This window comes from Mesoplodon densirostris, chromosome 5, assembly GCF_025265405.1.
Source record: "Mesoplodon densirostris isolate mMesDen1 chromosome 5, mMesDen1 primary haplotype, whole genome shotgun sequence".
Classification (NCBI taxonomy): Eukaryota; Metazoa; Chordata; class Mammalia; order Artiodactyla; family Ziphiidae; genus Mesoplodon; species Mesoplodon densirostris.
The window spans coordinates 30626255-30652756 of NC_082665.1; positions in this window are offsets into that span (position 1 = coordinate 30626255).

The following is a 26502-nucleotide window of genomic DNA, read 5'->3' on the forward strand; positions in this document are numbered from 1 at the left end:
TATGTCCTACATCCAGCCATCTGAAGGTGACTGGGAAACATTTCTGCAACTCATCAGATTATTGCCACTGCCCTATTTGTGACTATCTGTCTTTCTACTCCATCCAAAACACTGCTTAGCTGATTAAAGACATTGAAGATGACACAAACAGATGGAAAGATATACCGTGTTCTTTGGATTGGAAGAATCAATACTGTGAAAATGACTATACTACTCAAAGCAATCCACAGATTCAATGCAATCCCTATCAAATTACCAATGGCATTTTTCACAGAACTAGAACAAAAAAATTTTAAATTTGTGTGGAAACACAAAATACCCCAAATAGCCAAAGAAATCTTGAGAAAGAAAAACAGAGCTAGAGGAATCCAGCTCCCTGACTTCAGACTATCCTAGAAAGCTACAGTAATCAAAACAAAAATGGTACTGCCACAAAAACAGACATATAGGTCAATAGAACAGGACAGAAAGCCCAGAAATTAACCCATGCACCTATGGTCAATTAATTTACTAAAAAGGAGGCAAGAATATACAATAGAGAAAAGGCAGTCTCTTGAATAAGTGGTGCTGGGAAAATCAGACAGCTACATGTAAAAAAAAACACCATACACAACACCATATACAAAAATAAACTCAAAATGGATTAGAGACGGACACTATAAAATTCCTAGAGGAAAACATAGAGCACTCTTTGACATAAATTGCAGCAATATATTTTTGGATCTGTTTCCTAGAGTAATGAAAATAAAAACAAAAATAAACAAATGGTACCTAATTAAACTTAAAACCTTCTTCACAGCAAAGGAAACCATAAACAAAATGAAAACCTACAGAGTGGAAGAAAATATTTGCAAATGATGCAACTGACAAGGGATTAATCTCCAAAATACACAAACAACTTATACAGCTCAATATCAAAAAAATAAATAACCCAATCAAAAAATGGGCAGAGGATCTAAATAGATACTTCTCCAGAGAAGACATACAGATAGCCAAAAGGCACATGAAAAGATGCTCAACATCGCTAATTATTAGAGAAATGCAAGTCAAAACTACAGTGAGGTATCACCCCATTCCGGTCAGAATGGCCATTGTCAAAAAGTCTACAAATAACAAATACTGGAGAGAATGTGAAGAAAAGGAACCCTCCTACACTAAAATTGGTGCAGCCACTATGGAGAAATAAATATTGAGGTTCCTTAAAAAACTAAAAATAGAGCTACTGAATGATTCTGCTATTCCACTCCTGGTCATATATCCAGAGAAAACCATAATTGGAAAAAGATACATGCACCCCAATGTTCATAGAAGCACTATTTACAATAGCCAAGACATGGAAGCAACCTAAATGTCCATCGACAGATAAATGGATAAAGAAGATGCAGTGTGTGTGTGTGAATAATGAATATCACTCAGCCATAAAAAAGAATGAAATAATGCTATTTGCATCAACATAGATGGACCTAGAGATTATGATACTAAGTGAAGTAAGCCAGACAAAGACAAATGCCATATGATATCATTTATATGTGGAATCTAAAACAAAAGGTTACAAATGAACTTATATACAAAACAGAAATAAACCAACAGTCATAGAAAACAAACATATTTACCAAAGGGAAAGGTGGGGAGGGATAAATTAGGAGTTTGGGATTAACATATACATACTATTATATGCACAAAAGATAACCAACAAGGACCTACTGTATAGCACAGGGAACTATACTAAATATTTTGTAATAACCTATAAGGGAAAAGAATCTGAAAAAGAATAGGAAAAAACCCACTGTTTAGCAGCTAGTCAGCTCTCTGCTATCTCCCCAACAGCTACATCAGAAATTGATGATGCCAAGAATCCAGTGTCACTAGCACTATCTTCTCTTAGCAAATGATTCTGCTTCCTATTTCATACCTCCAGTCCCTGATTCCTGCAGCCACTTAAAATTAAATGTCTGTAGTAGGCTGAAAAATAGCCCCAAGGATATCAGATCCTAATCCCTGCAACCTGTAAATGTAACTTTATGTGGAAAAATGGTTTTTAGAGATGTGATGAAGTCAGGAATCGTGAGATGGGGTGTCAGTCTGTTCTTCCTGAATTAATTAAAGTACATTACCTCACAGAAAATTTCAAGACCCAATTTTCTGCTTTTTATATCTTCCCTTCATATCATTATCCACACATTTTCCAAGCTGATCTTCCACTCAGGCACCTGTTACTCATCACTGAGGTCTCTTAAGACCTCCTGGGCATGTGTTGATTTCTGTCTACCTATCCAGGGGCTCTTTTTACTCAACATATCAATCGTATTTCAGAAATACTTAATCAGTAGTAGTTCTCAAAATTTTAGAAAGAAAACTATAACTTTTCTTGGCATATGACTGCCTCTTTGCCCTCTCCAACTTGCTGCCTGCTTTTCCTCATTCTTCAGATATGTATTAAAAAGATAGATCCTCTGTGGATCCACCATATTTTTCTGGGTACCTTACGTTCCCCTTTCCCCTGTCTTCACTTTTCTGAGTTTATAACGTCATCTTCTGACTTTGTTAACATTTGTTAATTGGAGCACAGGGTGCCAGATGGTGCATCTATTCAACAAATGACCAAAAGAGAAATTGAAATAGAGAAGTTTATTACAGGTCCCAGAGGAGGTATTCAGCACACCTCAAGGGGCTATTTGGAGAGGTCAAGGCAGGGTGCAGGCAGAGAGAGTGCCAGGACCTGGTGCACTTTTATTAGCATCTGTAGCTACAGTGCTTTGGGGTTCCTGGGCTAGGGTCAGATTGGTCAATTCAAAACAAAAGAGTGGGGTTTTCCTAAGTCCCTTAAGGTTCTTATCCAAGGGCCGTGAAAGGCATACAGGTGCTGGGGGGCAAGAGAGAATGTTGATCTCAAGGGCTGTTGGGGAAATCAAATCAGGGACTTAACATTTGCTTGTGTCTCTGTAGCTGTTATCTAAGCAATACTCTTGCATGAAGGGTCTAGTGTCAGTATAAAGTCTCTACAGGACACTTGGACACACAAAATGGATGCCCAGACACCAGTACCATGGAGTAGCTTAGCTAAACTATCTACACCTTATATTTTTGCTGAATACTGCATTTTAGATATTTATAAGTCCATGCCACTCCCACCAAGTCTGTAAGCTTCCTGAGAGTGGTTTCCAAATCTTTTTCAAATGCAGAAGGCTCACTCTTATTGGCTATTAATAAATCTCTGACAAATTTTAAAATAAAGAGGGAATGAATGAATATAAATGAATGAATTCCAGAGCCAAAGAAAATTCTTTGTTAGTTCATAGGCAAAAGTGTCTCTTGCAGCTGCAGAAAAGACACTTATGTAATTTTTAGGCCCTTTGATTGTAAGGGTAGTAAAATATTCAGATGTGGGTTATTATAAAATGAATTATTTATGATTGGCATGTGCAAACTGGAACAGATATTCCCAATGACTGAGTCATCGCTTTCTCTGATCATGTCTCTGTTCTATGTTAAATTTAAAAGCTGAAATGTCAGAGTTGGATTTTTTAATATTGTATATGCATGTATTCATAGTCCCAAAGAATATAAAATGACAGTATTTTTAATGTTGAAAAAGCTATGCTATATATTTCTACATTTATGATATTTTAGCTGCTAGGCTCTAAGAATAAAGTTACTGAAATCAGAAGATCTGGGTTCTGATCTGGGTAGTCCTGACACTTAATATTAAAATGACCTTGAGTAAGAAGATATAAGGGACACAAAAAGAGGGGGAAAAAAAAACCAAGGAAAGACAAAAGTATCAAAATGGAAATATTTGAAAAGTACTGATTTCTGATCTGTTGCTCTAAATTCCTATTATTCATCTTTATTTGGCTAATTTCTTTTAAGCGGTGTACTTTCATTCATTCAGCAAATACTTATTTATCCCTCATGTGTATCAGACTCTAATGTGGGAAGAATAAAAAATGAAGGGCAACTTATAGTACAGGGAACGCTGCTCAATGTTATGTGGCAGCCTGGATGGGAGGGGAGTCTGGAGGAGAATGGATACATGTATACGTATGGCTGAGTCCCTTTGCTGTGCACCTGAAACTATCACAACCTTGTTAATTGCCTATACTCCAATATAAAATAAAAAGTTAAAAAAAAAAGGAAGAGCACATGGCCTACTGCTGGAGACAGATAAACAAATCTGCCTAATTGTAGACATGTGCTGTTACTACCCAAGATATATTATACAACATAATCAGTTTTTTTTTTTTTTTTTTTTTTTTGCGGTATGCGGGCCTCTCACTGCCGTGGCCTCCCCCGTTGCGGAGCACAGGCTCCGGACGCGCAGGCTCCGGACGCGCAGCCTCAGCGGCCATGGCTCACGGGCCCAGCCGCTCCGCGGCACATGGGATCCTCCCAGACCGGGGCACGAACCCGTATCCCCTGCATCGGCAGGCGGACTCTCAACCACTTGCGCCACCAGGGAGGCCCAACATAATCAGTTTTATGCATAATACAAAAATACATAATATAAAACAGTATATACATTGTATATAGTTACCTTTCTTTTCCCCTACTAGCAGAGTAATTGTGTTCTATTATTGCACCAAAATTAGTATTCCCAAGGATGTTACATTTCATGTTTTAGAAAATAAGCAAGACTTTGGTTTATTGTTAATTTAAAAACTGAGTAATAAGTGTATTAAATTTCCTGAACATTGACCTATATATTTTCCCAAAGTAAATTCTTATAATCCTGGACGTGACTGCAAATTCTATTTTGTAGAGCCTTGTTTATTTATTAGTTTTAAAATCATAAAATTGAGGTCTTCTTTTGCTGCATCTTTTTTATTTAGTCCTGTCAGTCCCATAAAGCACAGTAGTCACTGGAAACCATGATGCTAGAAATTCATATATTTCTATTATGTCTCCCTACAGGCCAGTAATTATTGGAAAAACAGTTAACTGGCTTTATGGTCAACCTTTGTCTAGAAGTTCATCCCTACGAAGCTACAATCCTTTCTCCCTATCTTTAAAATGTGAATGCAAAGTAGAAATTGTAACTGAAAAAGTAAAATATGCTCATGCAAAATTCATTATTGTAGAAAGTGTGCCAGAAGGCATTTTGCTAAAAATATTTCCCCTTTCATTAAAAAAAAGATAATTTTTGCTTATAGGGTAACATTGTTAAAAGAATTCCATTCACTACAATATTTCCATTTTTCTCTTTATTTTTTCTTCTTTCTCTATTTTCCTTTCTATCTTTCATACTCAGAGCATTTTCTTATCACTCTTAGTAAATGTTGACTTTCCTAGTAATTCAGTGATGATTTCTGTCCTGCTCATCAGTTTTGACCCTGCTTGAATAAAATCATTACGTTCCCTCTCAGAGATTTGTTTATTACTTTGTTCATTATCCAGAGGTGTTTTCAGTTGCTAATAAACAGATTGAACTCTATAAATGGATTCTGCCTATTATACCAGAGTAACTGTCTTTTTCATCTGAAATAAGCAAAACAATTACTAAGGTTTCCTGACTGTTTTCAAATGAAGCCAAATTCTAGGATGTAGCATTAAAAATTATCCTAGAAATTGACTCTGAAAGCAAAGTGGGAGTACTCTCTCCCCTTTTGTGATAACTCACTGGTCTAATAGTTATAGTTTATTAAAACAAAATCATTCTGTAAACCTATGGCAGCTGAGCTTTAATATATGTATTTTTATGACTATAATAAGATTACACCATGAAACAATACAATATTGAAAAGAACAAGAATGTCTGGTGTATATTGAGGTTTATTTTCAGTGTTCAGATTTCTGTTTAAATGTTCTAAATGTACTATTTTTTTCTGTTGAGTACACATGTATTTCTAAGACATTTCCATTAGTATATTCTTGACAGGTTTATAGCCTGGTATCTGACTTATTTCCATAGTCTGGGTATATAAAATAAATATTTGAAAAGCATCAAAGTTTGTCTTCAGTAAAAATAAAAATGAATAAATGTGAAAAAATTGAAATATTGTCATGTCGGTTTAAATATTCATATATATGATTTAATGAAAACACCTAGATTTCCTTTGCTACTTCAGTGAAAGTTAGGGGATCCCTGAGAAAAACAAAGTGGTATGAGATTCTTGGGCATGGAAAAGTGGGCAGGAGGAGAGAATGAAATGGAAGGTGGGATACTGAATAGTGAAAAACAGGAGCGATGTTGAAAAGGGAATCATCTGGGCAGGTAGACAAATCAGTACCTGCCCTGGAGGCCATGAGTCCTCAACAATGAGTAACAGGCGTTCTGATGCCATAGTCCAGTTTATTGGAAGATTTCCTTAATTCATGAATACCAAGGAAAGTCATTGAGTACCAGGGAACTCCTTTTCACTGTTGCATGATTCTAAGAATCCTTGAAAGGCATGTTTTTTCAGGAGAAAATATGCTTTTTCCCCTAAAAATCATGATCAGTATATCTGTGACCGTACCCTGCTTTTCTACTTCAAACCCTCAGTTCTAGGCCACAACACAATTTTTTTCAAGCCCTTTCTCAAAGGTAACTCATAGTAATACAGTATTAATACAACTGTTCACTGTTGCCTAGCGTTGAATGATCAGGTGCACAAAAGATACCTTGTCAGTAAAACCAACTCATGGGGAGTTGTGTGGCTTTGTCACTCTTCACCACTTCCAGATACTTCATTAAGTAAAATTGTCATCTTTCGGGGACTAGGATTTGGCTGTCCAGAGAAGACACCATTACATGGCCTCATAAAGAGTCACATAAACAAAGATCAGCTCCCAAATACTGTGAAGGTATAAGAATAAGGTTTAAAATAAACCTTTGATATAATTAATTTACTTTATCCTTCTTCATTAATTAGATGAATCTCAAGAAGCCAAAGCAATTGTGTAGCTGATGCTTTTTGACATAAGTAACAACACAAATAAAAACTTTTCTTCAATCCCATCAGTAGACACTGAACTTCAGGTGGGTAGAATTTAGTGTTGTTCTATCTTGTGTGGTGTTAGGCATTTTCACATTGCAAATGCTCAGTGCATTCATGGTTAAAGGAGGCTGTTAAATGTTGTTAAGTACTCTCTACATAAAGGCAGTTTTTTATACACAAAATTGGTTCTATAGCAGAAAAAATTTCCCCTTTTCACCAATAAATGTTTTGTCTGGAACATTGGCTTCAGTGGATAGAGGAAGACAGAACTCTAAGATCAATGAAAGAAAGTCTGCAGTAATTAATAACTCATAAGTAGAAGTGCAGACTCAAATGAAACCTGCCCATCTTTTATGTAAACTGGGCTTTGAAAAATCACTTGAAAACAGTCATGTAGCCTTATTACCTAATGGTATGATTTTAGCTATTTTATTTTGAAGTTGAAGAATATAATTTGCATATTGAATCCATGAAAAATTTTTTGTAAACTCTAAGTTAAAATCATTACTGTATACTACTGTTCTCAGTAAGAATTTACAGCTTTCTGTTTAAAGGAAGTACCTTTCTGTATCGTCGACAGTATGTGGTAATCTGAAATGTGTGAGGCAGAAAGGAATGGTAGTATTTCATTGTTATAGCATACTCCATCCTGCTTTTATGTGCATTCCCAAGATGTGCATACACAAACTCTTTCTAAGGAGCAGGCTCAGAATGGTTATTGAGAATGAGAAAGGATGAAGCTTAATACAGGTTTAAATATTTGATGTTAAGAATTAAATGTTTTTACATGCAATAATTGTAACCATATTTTGCATATTAGAAACTAATATAGTGGCTTTTTTTCCTCTTTGAAATATAATTAATTCACTTCTAGATGAAATTTATGTATGAATAGTTTATCAGGTATTATTTATATCTATGTTACTTTCTAGTGAGAAGGAAGTTCACATTATTTTTATCATCTAGAACAGTTTTCAATGTTGACCTTTTCATTATTCACTCATTTCTTTTTCTGTTAATCCCTGTTGTGGTTTCTGCTGTAGATATTTCTAAATGTTCAAAAGACCGATTTTCTCAAATCCATTTGCAAGTTATTTTCTGAGACTTGAATCCATTTCTTCATATGAAACAATTAAGCAAACAATTCAAAATGTTAAATGGTAATTGAGATTCTTGACCAGTTCAAAGAGGACTGTTTAGCCTAAAATGCTGTGTAATAACCTAAATACTCATCAATGGTAACAGACTTGAATTCAAGCTACCTTGAACTCTATTTTTCCTTAGCTATAAGTCTATAAGTTTTCTCATCTCATCTCCCAGCATACAGGTGGAAGGGAGGGTGGGAAACAACAAGAACTTCATCTTGAACTGCCCTAGAGAAGTTGTACTGTGGAGTGGAAGTTAGGTAAACAATTCTGCAAGGGTGAAACCAATCTGTTTTACCATTAGTCCAAGATTTAAATAGATTGCTAAATAAAGCAATAATCATGTAAGAGAAGTTTACTGATGAAATGTAGAAATTGCCTGCCTAATATGGGGCAAGTCACTTTTCTACACACAATGAAAACAATGAAAAATAAAGGTAAGGACTCATTAGGCTGATGTTCTTAGTGAGAGACACAGACAAGTGTTTAGAGCTGTCGGATGTTGTTGAAAGGTTGAGATGTTTAGGGTTTCTCAACCTCAACAGTATTGACCTTTGGGACTAGATAATGTTTTGTGGTCGGGGGGCTGTCCCATGCACGTAGGATGTTTAGCAGCATCCCTGATCTCTGTCCACCAGATGCCAATAGTAGCACACACCCCCAGTTTTGACAACCAAAAATGCCTCCAGACATTGCCAGCTGTCCCCTGCGGGAAGGAGAGGTAGGCGAAATTGTCCCCAATAAGAGCCTCCATGCTAGATGAGGAGAGAAAATTGGTCTTTGTATATAGTAAGATAGAGGTCGTTAATGATCTTGATAAACACCCTTTGAATAGGAGTGCTGAAAATGAATTTTAGAATGGTGTGGACGAGTGAATGAGGAGGAAAAAATTGAGACAACTCTGGAGAGAAGTATTTTCTGTGAAGAGGAGGAAATAAGTGGTACAAAAGCTAGTGGTGGATGTGGCATCAAGTTAGGCTGTTTTTGTTATTTTTATTTATTGATTGTTTTCTCTCTTTAAAAAATGAGAGATTCTCCTACATATTTGTAAGTGTTTGGGTGAGATTCACTAGGGTGGGAAAAGTTGGGACAGAAGACGGTAATAGTCCCTGAAAAGGAGGTTGGGTGAGGATTCAGCCCGAAAGTAGAGGAGTTGACTTGATAAGATACTTTTTACATTATAGCAGAGCATAGAAATTTAGCATAAGTACAGCACTGGTGATACATTTTCTTACTGAAGTGGAGAGCAAGGTCATCCACTGCAAAAAAGATAAGAGTAGGTTGTGGAAGTAATAAAAGCAGAGTTCAACTTTATATGCATCAAAAATGGGTAAGGTCCAGAAATTCTCTGTCAAACTCTCTGACACTGATCTTGAAATAATACCTGAAATAAAGCATACTCCTAATTCTAAGTTTTATTGCTAGAAGAATATACTTGATGTAAAATTAATCACAATTCTCATTAAAAACTTTTTCTACTAAAACGATTTTATTAGCCTTGTTCTTGTAGTAAATAAAAACATTATTTAAGTCTTCAACTTCAAAATTAAGAGCAAATACATTTTTATAGATCTTTTTGCCTGTACAACACTGCATTCCAAACAATAGCAATAGTATAAGGAAAATTATTGTTAAGGAACAACTTTATCATTAAATCAGTATAGTCTCTGACTGGAAGTCAATTGGCTTAGATTTTTATATGGCTTTATTGATTTGAGTCATAAAAGATACAAAAGAGGATACATTTATACAAGTTCAATAACATAAAAAGAAAGTGTCCTCCATGAGAAAAACTCAAACTCAGTGTGTTGATGAGTGCACAAATTTGGGAACAAAGTAAATTATTTCCTACTTTGTCACAAACTTGGAAGAAATCTGCAGTTAGTCTGCTACCTTAGCCTCTCTTCTGACCTAGATATTCTACATAAGATACATACCAGTGACTCATTCTTTAGAAAGTAGTAACTCACCCCAGAGAACTGAACATAAATTGAGGAAATGTTCACTTTGACCTTTATTTTAAAAGCTTGACCAATGCTTTAATTTCATCTTTAGTTGAAATATTCTGACCTGGAAGAGTGAAACATATTTATATTCTGAAACATATTTACATTTATAAAAAGCTCTGACTTTCATGACTAATGGATGTTAATCGCTATGACAGTGACCTTTTGTATCTTACCCGTATTTCTGCGTTACCTTTTATGTGAAAATCTTTGAGAACTAAATTACCAGGGCTTTTAGAAAAACTAAAATATACTGCTTTGTAAAAATACCAAATTATTGCTAACATAAAGCTTCATATAAATCACGTGAGATTCTTTTATAAATTTCTTTGAAATGTATTTTACTTTAATAAATTTGGCTTTTTTAAAAAGGGTAAGTAAGTAGCTACATGTACAAAAAGGGTTATTCTGTTTTGGGTGTTTGTAGAATCGTTATTTTACCAGTATTCTTGCCTTATTCTGGTCATTCTAAAGAAGTATAACCCCTTGAACTAGCAAACAGTATTGAAAAACCAGTGGCTTCCTTCTGACGGTATTTTATAAATGCTCTGGTGTTTTATTATAATCCTTTCTAGCTGGTTCTGCTTAGCCTGTTCTTCTCTGTAGGGCATTCCTAATCTCGTTACTTTGGTGGGGACTCAGTTTATAGGCTAAGACATTTAAGGAAGTATCTGAAATGCACTTTGGTCTCTACCAGAAGTACCTTGTCTATCTACTGTTTCCAAATGTGTTTAGCTCAAATCCAGGGAGAAATTTTCAAGTTTGAAAATTATAAAGAGAAGTAAAATAAATAAAGTCTGTTCAACTTGATGATTAAGTAATAATTAATGAAAAGCAGCTAATGGGACTTCCAAACTTTTTAATTTTGTGTACCCAGATTTTAAATGTCAATCTGCCCAATCTTCGCTTTATTAAGGTGGCCAGATAAACTCCACACGTCTTTGACAATAAGTAAAGATTTCCTTGCCAGTAAATAGGCCTAATATTTTCTACAACAGAACTAAGCAAGAATCATATTTTATTTATTTATGAGTATAAACTTTTCTCTAAAGTTTTTAAAAACTTAATTCATAACATGACTGGCAAGTATCAAGATTAAAAACTTTGTACTGATTTCTAGAACAAGAGGTTGGGAATTTAAGAATTACAGGTTAGAATGACATTGTGTTTCTTATTCTTTTCTTTTGAATGTCCAGGTTTCATTCTTCAGGGCACTGTGAGGTGAATAGCATTCTTTTTATGCATCAGTATAGTAGGGTAAGGCCTATATAGGAGTTATAAATACAGTTATCTGTGAATGGTGGATGATGTATCACAATTTGATGTCACCTCTCATAAGTGATGTAGTTTATTTTTGGTAAAATATTTATTTTTATTAGCTTATTCTTGAATCAGGCACCAGATAGTAAGTGAGTAAATAATGTCATTATATATGGAAAGTTAATGCTTTCACGACAGTAGTTACAGGTAGATTCCTGACAGTGATCAAATTCTTCAGAGAAAAAAAAAATTCTTCAGAGATGCTGTGTACAAAGATGTAGATGTTCTGCATATTTTAACTAAGAAAGGCACTACCTAGAACTCCCTCATACCCTTAATTTTTGTGTATTTCTAAAAGATGAAAGGCTAGCTGATGGTCAGATCTCAGTCAGAATTAAAATTTGAATTCTTACAGTTTAGGCAAGTGAATGTTTCATAGGTAAAATCTGTCTTTGTTCTACCTGAATAAAATAGAGTCATTTTTTAAAATCTACTCTACCTGAAAATAACAGGGCAAAGAAATTTGTAAGCACAGACACAATGGAAACATAAAGGCTGAAAGGATGATGTAAAGAAAGCTTCTCAGGGTCTCTATGAACTAATATTCCATTTAGTTCACAGAAGAGATGAGACCATATTCCTCTTACCTCACCCCAAATAAAGATTAAAAAGACGTGTGAAAATGTATGTGCTGGGGTGATTAATTACAACTGTAAGACTGATTTTCATGTAAGCCTTTGGAAGCCGGTTATCTTTTTATAAGAATATCACACCACATTAGAGTTATTTGGTTTTACTATTATTCTATTTTTGAGGCTGAATAAGACTTACCTTCAGCAATTTTTATTTGTTAAAAAAGGATTTGTTTTGGAACACAACACATACACTCAAAATCAATACACACTTACACAAAATCAATGTCCTCATTCATTGCATAATGAAATTATTTTAACTCCTGAATTAACCTTGTGATGAAATCCAAGGGATAGGGATATATACAATTAAATACAATCAGCTCTCTGGCCAATAATATTATGCTGAGATATTAGCAAATGATTATGCACTTTTTATTAGCACACTCTTTTAGAGAAATCCTGTGTCAGGTAAGTATTTTCTGACTCTCTTTGGCATCACAGGATGGCTGCCAGGAGCAACTGGGACAATATAATCTAGGTCATGTACAAGGGCAAACAATTTTCCCCTCAAACTTAGAACACAAGTCCTGCACTCCTCTCTGATTGGATGACCTTAAATCAAGTGCCAATCTCCCAACCAATCACTTTGGCTAAAACTAAGAATTTTGAAAATTGGTTTAGGCCCAAATCAATAATGAAATAAAACTTTAATGAAATAAAAACTGAGTAGTTACTCATAAATGAGAGAATGGATCAGGTCAGCTAAGAGTGTCATGCAAATTTTGCTGGTGATATCTGAACAACTGTGGATAGTATTTGAAAATTAAACAGTTTTACTCTGAGCAAAGAACTTAGATTCTACTTTCTGAGAATCATGTGAACATAAAACAATTTAATGAAACAAAAGAATGAGGTGGAGGACAGAGAAGAGTTAGATTAGATTTTTAAAGAAATATTGTCATTTTGAGACTTTTATTCTCTTTCATGATCCATTTTTTTCCTCCTGTGCTATGTGAGTCTAGTACCTATATTGCTTGAAACATCATAGAAACTCAATAAATTCTGAATTATTAAATATAAATAAATGATGGAAAATCTGTGTAGTAACAAGTTGAGTTTTAATGTAGCCTTTAAAAAATTCAATTAAAAATTTAAACTCAAGTAAATATTTTAAAAGAGAATGGTTGGTTGTCCTACTTTTTTTCTCAAGGAAGTATGACTTTTTAGCTTGAATAAAATTTGTGCTATGAAAAAATGCATATGTTCATTCTGGCCTATTCAAAGAGTGCTACTTTTTTTCTTCCCTGAAAAAGAAGAACTTTATACATGATTTCTTCAGCTTTATACATGCTTTATTGTCTACTTACTTTTAGCTTTCCCTGCAAAAGACAAGGGACTCAGATTAATGACCTTTTCTAATTCTACAAATGTTCTGTAAAATGATCCCTTGCCTTTCAAATTACATTGGAAATCAAAAGTACATATAACTTTGAAAAGACTTACCTTTCCTTAATTTATCTGAGGATTTATCTTTTTGCTATTAATCTTATTTGGGTTCTAACAAGTTAATGTTGATGTTGAGCTGCTGTATTTTGAGGAGAAATAAGTAAGTATCTACCATTCCAATCTCTCTCTCTCTCTCTGGATATAGATTCTGCTTTATGAATATATCGATGGATCTCTCAATGGATAGATATAGATAGATATTATATAAATTAATCACAGAAAATAGAAGTTTATTATCTCTGTCCCTGTCTTTATCTCCTCAGGTTTCCAGTGACTAATTTTATCCCAGGTTCTTTGATATCAACAGTTAGCATGTTTTTCAGTACTACACCTCTTCAGCTATTATATATGAGCCATAAAAGACACATTGTAATAAGATACAAGTCCAGAGTTTTATTCTAGATCATCCTGGAATTACATTGTTTTGGATTATGCCATGTTTTTCCTTCTTAGGGGGAAAGAGAAGGAACAATGTGTGTATGTATATTTTCTTAGAGCTGGTAAAAAAAAATGGCAATAAAATTCAAAGTGGCCCATTTCCATTTAGAATCTTTCTTACCTCTATTCCTGAGGGTAACTTTCTTTCTGTGCTGGGGCAACTAGACCAAGTGTATCACATTACAGCTCCATGGCAGTTCTTTTGTACGTGTGAGGATAGTTATTACATTTTCTTTGAGCCTTCTCTGCATTTCCTGCAAACTCCCTCTTCATCTCTGAGGAACTCTCTGCTAGACACACTCAAACCTGTGTCAGGTCCTTATTAAAACATGTGCTTGTTTTTTTTATCTAGGAATATATGTAAACACAAACACCACCTGTTCAGTTTATTTGACCAATGAAGTGATTTGCAAAACAGTGTAAGAGATAATTTCATATGGTAGCCGTAAGTGACTCTGAAGGAATTTATGGCAATTTTCTTGTTCAGTCTATTTTTCATAATGGCATTGTTTGAGTGTGTGTAATTTTTAAAAACTGACATCTCTATCATTCATAGATGTTTAAAATTTTTAACTGTAATGTATTAAGACTCAGGTTTGACCAAAGAAAACGGAAGGAATCTGTGTTAATATTATGACTTAGAGAAATCTACTTTTATACCTTGTCATGAATAGGTGAATACAACTGCATTTGAATGGTGGTTGATTACATTCAAAAATTAAAATACAGTTAATTTTAAATAAAGGAATCAGAGATTTTATTGCTTTGAACACTTCTCTTTATAATTGATCTCTGCTATTATAATTTTACTATCAAGGAGCTTTTCTTAAACATGACTAAAACCTAACACATTCCTAACTACTATAGAAAAAAATTTCAGTCCTTGTCAATATCCTGTGTAAAAAGATTGTCAATATGCATTTTTTATAATAGTTGATTTCACACAAGTAGAATGCTCAGACATCTTTGTATCTAGTTTAAATAATTTAAACACGTATTTTCCCTCTGAAATTAGCTTGTGGGTTTAATTTAACGCAGGTGTCAATTTAATTTAATATTTGATTTTTGGAAGGAAGGACAAAAAACATTTTTATAGATTTAGGGGTCTTTTTTGGAAACTCTGTCCCCTATGATAACAGGAGAGAATTGATGGCTATAAGATGTCCTAAACTCTATATAAGCAAGTTGCTATGGGGCCATCAAATAGATTTCCTATTTATCACATTTTTAAAATTCCTGAAACCTGATGATATCTTTCAATCCATATAAATTTAATGTGGCAACATATTTACCCTAAATATTTGTTAGTAAATTAACAGAAGATCCTAAAATTAAAGGTCAGGATATTGGATTGTTGTCTCCTCCCCACCATAGTGGCTTGACTGATAAATAATATGCATTAAAATATTATTTGTATAAAAAAAGCTGAAAATAATAGAATAAAATATAAATGATGATTAATATTATGTTATATTGATAGTTATTTCTAAGCCTAAAATTAAAGATAAAATAATCACAAAGAGAAATATTAATTAATGAGCCTTCTGCATTAGAAAGCATCTTAAAAATTTTTAAAGCCTGTATATTTATTTGTAATACATATAACATGCTTGATTATAAAGTTTTAAAGATCAATTAAAATATGAATGAAATGCTAAAAATAACAAAATACTATATATAAATATAGTTGTTAATAGGGAAATAATTCAATCTCACTAGAAATAAAAGACCATTAGAACATGTATGTATATTTTCACCTATTTTTAGATTTATTAATGATATTTATTTGTGACATTTATTTCTTTTATTTTTAAGTACAACACCCAGGGTTAATAAACTATGGGAAATCATATAGTAAGGCTATAAATTGTTAACAATTTTAAAGGATAATTTTAAAAATACACCTGAAAAGTATTTAAAATTCGTATAACTTTTGATCCAGTAATTCTAATTTTAGGAATTTGTTTTAAGGAGGGTAATCACAGATATACCTATATACATCTATTAGGATGTTCATCACATTGTGATTTGTAACCCTGAAAAGAAAACTAAAAGTATCTAAAATTCAGCTGCATAATTCTGATTAAATACATTTTGACTTCTCTTTCTCACAATAAAATATTTATGCTTCTTTTAAAATAATGTAATTATTATTTTACAAATACTGTATGATATCATATGTATGTGGAATCTAAAAAATAAAGTAGTGAATATAACAAAAACTAATTATAATAAAATTATAGTAGAATATTTAGTGAGGTATATTGTACTGTATTATTAAATAAAAACAGTATACAAAATGTATAGTATGATACATTTTTATAAAAATTATCTGTACATATGGAGAGATTCAAAGACTGAAAAAATACAAACTGTTAATAGATGTAATTTTTAGACGTTTAGACTGTATATGATTATATTTTTATTTCTTAAATATTCAAAAATAGTCATGTATTATTTGAAACAACAACTAAAAATAAACAGTGAAGGTATTCTGTATGATACTTTAATGGTGGATACGTGTCAGCATAAATTTGTCTAAACTCATAGTATGTACACCACCAGCATGAACCCTAAGGTAAACTATGGACTCTGCATGATATGATGTGTTAATGTGGGTACAACAATTCTTAGAAATGTACCCCTCTGGTGGGGGATGTTGATCATGAGGGAGGCTGTGCATATGTCAGGGCACACAGCTGCATGAGTAATCTGCTCAAATTTGCTGTGCCTCTAAATCTGCTTTTTAAAGATAATCTATCTCAAAAGAAAGAAATAGAAATGTTTATTTTCTTTTCCAATTGTATACATACAGCAACAATACAATCATACCTTAGAGTCAGCCCAACTTACATTTAAATAGATGAAACTCAATGTAATTACTCGTTTTTTTAATTGAAGTATAGTTGATTTATAATATTGTGTTAGTTTCTGGTTTACAGCAAAGTGATTCGGTTATATGTATGTATATATATATATATATATATATATATATATATATATATATATATATATATATATATATATGTATGTATTCTTTTTCGTATTCTTTTCCATTATGGTTCAATCCAGGACATCAAATATAGTTCCCTATGCTATACAATAGGATCTCGTTGTTTATCCGTTCTATATATAATTGCATCTGCTAGTCCCAAACTCCCAATCCAACCCTCTGCTGCCCCTCTCCCCTAAAAAATCAATGAGATTATTCTTAAAGCTAAATTGAATAGAATCAGAGAGAATAAATTTAAAATATCAGAGTACTTTTCTTGCTGTTCCTGTCCTTAGTTGCTCACAGTTTATTGGGTAAGATAAACATATCATCACAAATTCTAGCTTGAGTAGAATTTATCAGGAAAGGATGTAAGATATGGATATTCTAGGCAGAAGGACCAGCATGAGCAAAGTCATGAAGGTTGAAATAAAAGAATACATATCATTAGGTGTTCAAGTTTTGATGCCAGGGCATAGGCCAAACTATGTGCCTTGGAAAGATGACTGAACTTTATCCTATAGACAATAGTGGGACATCAAAAATGTGGTATTGAGGCTGTGGGTGATTGGTGGTCACTAGATAAGGGCTTGGTGGGGCAGGCTTAAGAAAGTACAGCCCTGGGGATGTGGCCACAACAGTCATCTGTTATACAGTCTTTTTCCTCTGGATCAGTCTTGAATGTCCTGAAGTGCCTAAGGATGAGGAGGTTTTAGGAATTAAAGTACACTTAGTACTCAGCCTTAAAGAATTAGAATTGTGTTACACAGAGTGTTCCTCAGAAAGATAAGTTCCACCATATCTTGCTAGGTTTGCTATGAAAATGAGTTCCATGTCACCGAAAAGTCTGATGAATCCTGAATTAGAAGTTAAATATGTTTCTCTACTAAAGGATATAGCAAAGAGTTTAATACGCTAATTTACATTCTGAATCTTTAAGAGAATATAGCATGTAGAATTTTTTAAACCTCTAAGTCTATAGAGACTTTTTTTTAATGTGTTTTGTTTATTTATTTATTTTTTGGCTCCGTTGGGTCTTCGTTGCTGTGAGCGGGCTTTTCTCTGCTTGCATCGAGTGGGAGCTACTCTTCGTTGCGGTGCGCAGGCTCTAGGTGCATGGACTTCAGTAGTTGCAGCGCGTGGGCTCAGTAGTTGTGGCTTGCGGGCTCTAGAGCGCAGGCTCAGTAGTTGTGGTGCACGGGCTTAGTTGCTCTGTGGCATGTGGGATCTTCCTGGACCAGGGATCGAACCCATGTCCACTACATTGGGAGGCTCATTCTTAACCACTGTGCCACCAGGGAAATCCCTATTTATTTGTTTTTAAGTAACATCTTATAGAACTGTGATTCCCCAAAACACACTTTGCAAAACACTTAGAATGCAAAGAGAAGGAAAAATTGAATATCCAGTGTTAGTGAAGAATTTATAATGGCATCAACTTAAACAAATATACTAACGTTTATGGTTTGGTTATTAATTCAAAAGAGTTAAGCAAACATCTATGATTTTTATTTATTTATTTATTTATTTTTTTGTGGTACGCGGGCCTCTCACTGCTGTGGCCTCTCCCGTTGCAGAGCACAGGCTCCAGACAGGCAGGCTCAGCGGCCATGGCTCACGGGCCCAGTTGCCCCGCAGCATGTGGGATCTTCCCGGACTGAGGAACGAACCCGTGTCCCCTGCATCGGCAGGCGGACTCCCAACCACTGCGCCACCAAGGAAGCCCTATGATTTTTTTTAAAGGTAGATGTAACATGTATTTACACACAAATCATCTCAGATTTTTATTGGAATATAAGCCAAAGACTTAGGTGGACAGAGAACTACTGTTCTGGAAACAGGTGGAACATATTTGGGAGGACAAATCAAGGGAAGACAGGAAAAATATAAAGCACAGAATTATTTCAGTTCGTTTTAACTCTTTTTGTTATTATTTCCCCTATTTACTCCCCTGCAAGAAGGAGTATATTTTTTAAATATTTTCAACGAACTTTTGTTTGTCTTGTTTCATTTATAGAGCCATAATTAGAGGCTTATATTTTATTCTATTATTTTAATAGGACTGTATTATGCACTTTAAAAATAATGATCTAATGAAGTGTGAATCTAGTAAAGTCATACTTTTAGTTCGAACTACAGATATGTACCCACAATAATGCTTCCTTAGTTTTCCTCTTATAATCGGTGAGTTTTGGGGAGTCAAGGGGTGCTGATTTGGGTAAACTATTAAGTGAGTGGTTGTTTGAGCTATTTTTTAAAAAGATTGCTTCAAAGGAAAAAAAACTTTCAGATTTAGATATTTGATAATTTATCTGTGATTTGTGGCAAACATTGCAGGTCACATACTGAAAAAGTATCAAAGGAGAGATCATATGTTATCGAAAAATAAAGAACTCTCCAGTATCTTCTGTTCTTATTTCAACTTCTTCTTTCATGAAAATTTCCCATGAATCAATTATATGACAGTAACCACCAGGGGCTGCTCTTAGCATTACAGGCACACTAATTTTCTCTGTAATCAAATTACTTTCAGTCCTTGTTCTGAATGTAGCTGAAACAAACTTAGCTTGTTGAACATTTTACGGTAAAACTTCTGGCCTTTTATTTTACAGTCAATTTTTTGTTTGTTTGTTTCTTTGCCTTTATGCTTTGTCTTTAATCTTCCTTTATATGAGGTCCATATAAATTAATGAAAATAATACCACTTCTTAACAAATCTTTGTAAAATTTTTTATTGGTACATATATAATTAATGAAAGACAAATTAGGGAATATATGTTCAAAAAAATAAACAATGCATTTTTAATAGAGATAGCAGTAAGGAGAACAAAAATATACTTTCATTAATAGTTGCAATTTCAAATAAACGCTGGCTTTACTTAGGGCAGTTCACAATAACACACAAAGCAATTTAGTCTAGCTTTTTTCTTTTTGTTTAAGTGAGTTTCTTTTCCCTAGGTCATTGGAGAAATTAGAATTTAAGACGGTTCTGACAAATGGCTTTTGAACGTGTACTTGGAAAGATACAGAAATAATCTGTGTATTAGTATCTGGACAGAAGTGGTGTTATTTGTCAAAGGTTAACTGCACCATGTTCATTAAAACTTCTACACTGCAGGTGGGGGGAGTATAACCCTTTCACAGTTCATAAATTGCACTGTCTTGCTGCTCTTCTGTATTTGATTTATGTCCTATCTTTTCTGGAAAAGCTCCAAATAGTTGAATAAATCACCTGTCTTATGATGTTTAAGTATCATAACTAAGAAAATCTGATTACTTGTGATAATGCTGCTGCTTTTATTATTTCCAATTAAGGAACATACTGCTGATCAGATGCTATTAAGACTTTCTAAGTGCCCAAATCATATTTTTGGATAAGACCTCCCTTTTAATAACTCACTCATAGACCCCTCAAGGTTATTGCTAATAGCATGTTTGAGATTGTCAAATTTGAGACAGTACTAATTAGGGAAATTGGTGCTTTGTCATTACACGTATGCATTTGGGTATCAGCTTATGACACTGTTGTGTGATAGGTGGGGAGCGATGGGGAGGAATTACAAAGGAAGTTCAGGGTTTTAAAATCTAATGGAGAAAATATTGAGCACGGATGTATCCAGTCTGAATTCTACACAAGTAAGCACCTTTAAATGAAAAACCAACAGATGCTATTCAAGTATTCACATTATGTAAAATTCATCTGTAGTAGCTCTGTACATTATAAACTTTTTTCTATAGTCAAATTTCATGAGGAAATTAAACAAATTTTATGATTAATTTTATTTCTTGGAAATTGACAATTCATCTTTTTATATTCAGATGATTGATTACATGAATCGTTCACTAACATAAATTCTAAGAAATATCAAAATCTATTTATTTTGGTGCCTAGTGTTTATTCATGTATTCACTGAATACTTACTAAACAGTTTCCATGGGACAGGCACTTTCTAGGTTCTAGAAGAGTGCTCATTCAAAAAAGACTCATTCTTTACCTTTGAGGAGTTTACAGTTCTTGTTTAATTCTGGAATCAATAAGTGTTGTAATAGAAATGTCCAGGGATTGTTATGAGAGCCTAGCTAAGAGACAACTACCCTAGAGTAAAAGTTAGTAACCATAGGTACTTGGGGATTTATGTCATAAGCTCATTTTCAAGTTTTATCCTGAGAAAAAGGCATGTATGAAGATTTGTGCTAACAATATTCAGGTTAATAGGAACACAGAGATACTAGAAGCATCAATAAAATGGTGTTAGAAAATTAGCTAGACTTCAAGACATAGCCCTACCTCCACACTTGTACCTGCCCAGATTCCTCTCTCATCTCATCTTTTCTAGGGTCAAATATTTTCTTTCTCATGGCCCTACCACCCAACAAACTGTAACTTCTTTGTTGTAACGGATTATATCTCTTTTCAACTCTAAATGAAGCATCTAGAATAATGATTTGTGCATAATTGTCTTCAAAGAGTGAATAAATCAATGAATTTGATTCCATTTTGCCCATCTGGTTACTCTTCCTGTTTATCTCTGTGTTATTTGTGGGAAAATCAGTTTTTCCTCTTTGAATTTGCTTGGATTAGATCAGAAGATCTCAAATCTTGTTACTATAAAAACTCCCTAATCCAACCATCGTATCCCTTTTTCTGGACACATGATCAGCAAAAGGGGATACTACCCTACTTACCCAGTGATAGTGAAAGTAAGAAATCTGTGGTAAAATTGAGAATTTCTTTAATTTTTAATAGCCTATATATAGTATAGGTTATTAATTAGCTATGAATATATGAAATTTGAATCCAATAATAACAGTATTTATCTAAGAGTCTCAGGCCTTATGCTATGAAAATATAAGTTGGATCTTCACTGTCTATTGGCCAGGCTTAGGAACAAACTCTTGAGTCAATCAAATATGTTACTGGGTTATTTTTACTCTTTGCAAATGTTTCTGGCTATAAAATATAAAAGCTTTTAATTATCAATATGAGAAATAATTGAAATCATGGAAATTAATCATAAAATAATAATCCACAATAGAATATCTATAAAACATTTGTACAGGAGGACATATGAAGCTACGGATTGTTTTTACATTTTGCTCCATTCCTAAATTTGGGAATTTTTAGAAATAAACTAGAATAAAATATATCTATAGTCAAAACTCTGGACATTCTATTGCAGTAAGCTTAGAATGATTTTGGGGGTGAAAAAATATACCCTTTTTTCAAATGGCCAATGAAAATGTAGTTTATTATTCCATAGTCATAAGAGTATATTATTTCAAGATGTTTGGGGACTCAAAAGGAAGAAAATGCAGTGGATATAGTTACCACAATTTCCATGATAATTTCACTAAACCAGATGATCCATTAGGGTTAACATAGTTCTTTACTTTTAATTATCTACTTTTCTTAGTCTGTTTTCCTAACTGGATAAGTGCTCCACATTATGCTCCAAGAGTGCTCCACCTATGATCAAAAGAGATACCAAGTTGTTCCCAGGCAACTTTACAATCTATTTACATCCTAAGTAGCCCTGTCCACAGGCAGATATGGTCCTGCCTTCCAAGGCCATGTAGTCTTATTGAAGGAGGTGGAGTGGGTTTTTTATGAAGTTCTCTGAATTAAAACAGCAGCTTGTCAGTTATATACACCGAATACATCCAAGAGGAAAGGAAGAATGAGGGAATTATTAGTGATGAATAGGTAAGAGAGCTCAGTACATAAAGCCATTTGGGCCTGATCACGTTGATGTTCAGAGACCTTTGAGATTATGATTGCTACACCCTCAAGTAATTGCAATTATTTATATTTTTGTGGTGCTTTGGATTTTGCAAGACATTTAAGAGCATGTTTTTTTCTTGTTTGTTTGTTTTTCTTTCCATGCTATGCACACAACAGCCCAGCCCAGTGAGGAAAGTAAGATGATTGTCCTTATTTTGCAGATAAGAAAATGGAATAAAGAGACATTAAATTTAATTAAAGTTCACAAAGAAGATATTAGGTCTTACAGTTCTAATCCTATATACATGGGCTCACAGTTTGTAAAAGGTAATTTCATGAGACCCAGAGGCATAGAACTCTTAGGTTGTTCACCAGAAATAAGGGTAGGGACAATTTAAGTGGAAGGGAAAGAAGATTGTACCTAACTTCAGTTCCTTAATCACATTAGTCCTCTTCCATGTTTGAGTTATATGGAATCTGTGTGGTCATCAAGGTAATTTGATCAAATATCAAAATTTAAAGAATAAAGAACTCAAATCTTTTTTTTTACAACAATTTTAGTGCTTTGTCCCTTATACCACTGTTTCTCATTAATCATGAGTCACTACTATGATGTGGATTTTTTTGGAGTGTGCCTATAAAACTTAAGAGTGCTAAACTTAAGCACATTTTAATACATATTTGAGGTTGGCAATTTAATAGACAATAAAAGTGGTAGATGCAGTTGTGGATTTGTCTATAAAAACATTTAAGTATGATATGCTACCTAGCACATAGTTGAAGCTCTGTAACACTCTGTTAAATAAATGTATTCACTAAGTAGGTGCAGAAACATGAAAAGCAACCATGTATTCGACCAAACCATGAACAGTAAATGGAGTTTCTGAAATGTCTATCTCCTAGGATGAAGGATTTCTACAGGATATTTTTGTGTTTGGGTTTGTGTGTGTGAGACATAGCATGGAGTACTGGAAAGTGATTAGCTAGCTTGGGAGTTAGAAACTTGGATTTCTATGTCTGTTTTTGTTGTAAACCTGGAGAGGTTGCCTCTCTTGGGTCATAACTTTGTAAAATATAAAATAAAGAATTTGGAATCATTGTGATCAATCTTGTGAAAAGAAATTCTCTTCTCAACAATGGTTCCATAATTCTCATTACCTAGTCCTTTGTATTAGTTTGTTATAAGGTGGCCATAACAAAGTACCACACCCTAGTTTCAGCTTTTCCACCTTCAAGCTGTGTGATCTTGATTATGTCACTTCCTCTCTTTAGGCCTCAGAATTCTAATCCATAACATGGCCAAGTTGAACCAGATTGCCTTTTAAATACAATCCAACTCTGACATGTGGAAGAAAGAAAATAAATTAATACAGATTCCAAGGAAGTAGTAGCTAAAGCAAAAGGGTGGAGAGGCCATATGGAATAAAACTAACCTGTGGTACTCAAACCGAGATATCAGTTTCCTCAGTGATTTGATCTGGAGAGTATGATTCTAACAGTAAAATATTATTGAAACTGTAAGTTGCAAGTGACTCTTTTAAAAATTTTTAAACACTTATGAGTATACTAAAATAGACTTCCCAAATTACTGAAAATATTATCCTCTCTTTCCCCTTATAAAATAGTTTCCCATTACCTACAGACAAATTTAGCCTCTGAAGTTTTTAATAGGCACACCATGGCTAAAAATAAATATCTGGCCTTAAAAGAAATGTGGTTTTTTAAAGAAAGAACAACAAAATGCCAGGAACACTTCTATAGCCAACTTCATGCTTTGCCTGCTTCAGGAAAAGACTAGTAAAAAACAGGTGTCACTAATCACCATGCAATCTGGGATCTCCAGTTGGAGGTAGAAAGAACCTCAACCAGCTGCTTTCTCCTCTGATTAAAAATTCCTTCATATTAAACTCTTAACCTTTTGCTCTTATACTCTCATGCGTTTTGTACTTTTTTTTTTTTTATGGGCTTGGGGAAATGAACGGCTTAGCAGCATCTTACCTCTGAGTCAGTAAGTTAATTAAAGAGTGTGTATATAAAATGAAATAATGAATTATTTAGCTGATAACAAACATCATATAAAATTCCATTTATTGGATAGTCGATTCGATTTTATTAGTTTTAGAATTATATAAATTATTTTTAACACAATGCAAAAACATTTAGTATTTATAGATTCATTTTTCATGTGGTATGTTTGTTGTTTTACAACCATAGTTTTTTGTACTTTATGGAATGTTTTAAATATCTGGTTGAAGAAGGGTGTACTTTGATTCAGAAGGAAATGATACCGCTACTGAATCAGGAAGACATAAAAGGCTGAATGATTCCGGCATTTTTCCTTCCCTTTTTTCTCTAACCTGGAACAGTTGCTGACCCTTTTAAGAGTATTCTTTTCAAAGTTAATTCATTATATCAGATCACTCTAACTAGGAAGCAATTTGTTAAACACAAATAGCATTGGACAAATTTTCCTAACCCTCATTTGGCATGCCTCTTCCAGAAGGCAAAAAATTCTATGAGGTATATACAATTACTTAATTCAAGCCTTAAGGAATAAAGCACTCCCGATTAAGAGTTCAGGTTAGTCTCAGTTCTGTTTCTCTCCTTCACCAATTCAACTTTATCAGCATTTATCACTCCTCTGTGTACAGGATGACCATACATTCAGATTTTCCCAGGACAGTCCTTATTTAAACCTGCTGCTCTGCCATCTGTCTGGTGATTATTCCCTTTCACTCTCAAAAGTGTCCTGGTTTGGAAAGTAAGTTATATGGTCCCTTTACTACCATACATATACTCTATAGGCCTTCCACAAAGTTATCCCTAGCTAAGTTTAAAATGAGGATATTCTCTACCATTGCCTTCAAATTTTTTTTTTTTTTTTTTTTTTTTTTTTTTTTTTTTTTTTGCTGTACGCGGGCCTCTCACTGCTGTGGCCTCTCCCGTTGCGGAGCACAGGCTCCGGACACACAGGCTCCGCGGCCATGGCTCGCGGGCCCAGCCGCTCCGCGGCATGTGGGATCTTCCGGGATCGGGGCACGAACCCGTGTCCCCTGCATCGGCAGGCGGACTCTCAACCACTGCGCCACCAGGGAAGCCCTGCCTTCAAATTTGAATATTTCAGAATATGCTGTCTTTTCCCCTCTGAACTAGACCTTATAATGTTATTGTGTAATTGTATAATTATGGAGTAATAAGTTATAGTAATATTGTGTTATCACTTCTCCTTACCTAGAGGAGTATTAAGAGATTTACAGAAATGCAAAGCCCAGTGACCTTCTGGAAATGCAAACACTATCTTGTTAAAGTTGTGACTTTGTATAATGCAATAAGCTAAGCAGAGCATGGTAGGAAGAACATAGTAGCTAGAATATAGTCTGGCTGAGTTGTGATCTTGGGCAAATTTAACTTCTTTAAGCCTCCATTTCCTCTTCTATAATTTGAGGATAATGACATTTTTTTGAATGACGGTTGTAAGAGTTGAGGCATTATATATTAAGTGTTCAGAACTGTGCCTGATGCACAACCAGTGTAGGAAACATGGAAGCAACTATAATTATCATTTTTTGTTGGATAAGATCACTGGACATTTATGGGTATCAATGGAGTAAAAGAGTTTCTTTTCCATCTTCAAGAGAAAATTCTCTAAACCATGTAGTTTGGTAGAGTTCAATCCAAGTTGAACTTCGTAATGTGGTTGACTCTGATTCCAGAGATTGGTATTCAGTTCAAATGTTTAAAAAGTATGGATTTAAAGCATTTAACCAATTAGAACTAATGATGGAACAAAAAACCTGAATGATCCTTTAAAGAGATTATCCTTTATGTAATTACTTTGCTTATGATGAATTTGAGCAAATTTAAAATGAACAATACATTGG